The sequence below is a fragment of the Arachis hypogaea genome, chromosome 20, assembly GCF_003086295.3.
Source record: "Arachis hypogaea cultivar Tifrunner chromosome 20, arahy.Tifrunner.gnm2.J5K5, whole genome shotgun sequence".
NCBI lineage: Eukaryota > Viridiplantae > Streptophyta > Magnoliopsida > Fabales > Fabaceae > Arachis > Arachis hypogaea.
The window spans coordinates 118538929-118540699 of record NC_092055.1 but is presented as its reverse complement, the minus strand read 5'-3'; the positions used below and the strand labels follow the sequence as shown (position 1 = coordinate 118540699).

The window sequence follows — 1771 nt, the reverse complement described above, 5'->3', positions numbered from 1 at the left end:
TATTTCTTTTTAACTAACACTTCTCATCTAATAATTCGAACCCTCTCCCTCTCTCTGTGTTCGAATTCTTCTTATTCTCTCTCTACCTCATTCTTCTATTCTTCTTTTCCTCTGACACATAAAGGAATCTCTATACTGTGACATAGAGGATTCCCATTCTCTCTTTGTTCTCTTTTTTTTTTATATGAGCAAGAACAGGGATAAAAACATTCTTGTTGAAGCTGATCCTGAACCTGAAAGGACTCTGAAGAGGAAGCTAAGAGAAGCTAAAGCACAACACTCCGGAGAAGACCTTACAGCAAATTTTGAAAAATAGGCAGACATGGCAGCCGAACCTGAGAACAATGATGGAGATGCAAGGAAGATGCTTGGTGACTTTACTGCACCAACTTCTAACTTCTATGGAAGAAGCATCTCAATTCCTGCAATCGGAGCAAACAACTTTGAGCTTAAGCCTCAATTAGTTTTTCTAATGCATCAGAATTGCAAGTTTCATGGACTTCCATTGGAAGATCCTCATCAGTTCTTAGCTGAATTCTTACAAATCTGTGACACTGTTAAGACCAATGGGGTTGATCCCGAGGTCTACAGACTTATGCTTTTCCCCTTTTCTGTAAGAGACAGAGCTAGGATATGGTTGGACTCACAACCTAGAGAAAGCCTGAACTCTTGGGAAAAGTTGGTCAATACTTTCTTGGCCAAATTCTTTCCACCTCAAAAGATGAGCAAGCTTAGAGTGGAAGTCCAAACTTTTAGACAGAAGGAAGGTGAATCCCTCTATGAAGCTTGGAAAAGATACAAGCAATTGATCAGAAGGTGTCCTTCTGACATGCTTTCAGAATGGAGCATCTTAGGTATATTCTATGATGGTCTGTTTGAATTGTCTAAGATGTCATTGGACCACTCTACTAGTGGATCTCTTCATCTGAAGAAAACACCTGCAGAAGCCCAGGAACTCATTGAAATGGTTGTAAATAACCAGTTCATGTATACTTCTAAAAGAAATCCTGTGAATAATGGGATGACTCAGAAGAAAGGAGTTCCTGAGATTGATACTCTGAATGCCATATTGGCTCAGAATAAAATATTGACTCAGCAAGTCAATATAATTTCTCAGAATCTGACTGGAATGCAAGCTGCATCCGGCAGTACTAAAGAAGCCTCCTCTGAAGGAGAAGCTTATGACCCTGAGAATCCTGCAATGGAAAAGGTGAATTACATGGGAGAATCTCATGGAAACACCTATAATCTTTCATGGAGAAATCATCCAAATTTCTCATGGAAGGATCAACAGAAGGCTCAACAAGGCTTCAATAATAATAATGGTGGGAGAAATAGGTTTGGCAATAGCAAGCCTTTTCCATCATCTTCTCACCAACAGACAGAGAATTCTAAGCAAAGCCTCTCTGACTTATCAACCATAGTCTCTGATCTATCTAAGACCACTCTCAGTTTCATGACTGAAACAAGGTCCTCCATCAGAAATTTAGAGGCACAAGTGGGTTAGCTGAGTAAAAGAGTTACTGAAATCCCTCATAGTACTCTCCCAAGCAATACAGAAGAGAATCCAAAGAGAGAGTGCAAGGCCATCAATATATCCAAAGTGGCCGAACCTATAGAGGAGGAAGAGGCAGTGATTTCCAGTGAGGAAGACCTCAATGGACATTCACTGACCACTAAGGAGTTCCGTAATGAGGAACCAAAGGAATCTGAGGCTCATACAGAGACCATAGAGATTCTACTAAATTTACTGTTGTCATTCATGAGCTCT

The 1771-nt window shown here is 40.2% G+C and overlaps 1 non-coding gene across 1 annotated transcript; it reads right to left on the bottom strand.

Annotated features, from left to right (window-relative positions):
• Positions 1–727: 727 nt before the first annotated feature.
• On the bottom strand, positions 728–835 carry LOC112787812 (small nucleolar RNA R71). The gene has a single exon (XR_003195202.1). It is a non-coding gene; the product is annotated as a small nucleolar RNA R71 (small nucleolar RNA).
• Positions 836–1771: the final 936 nt, after the last annotated feature.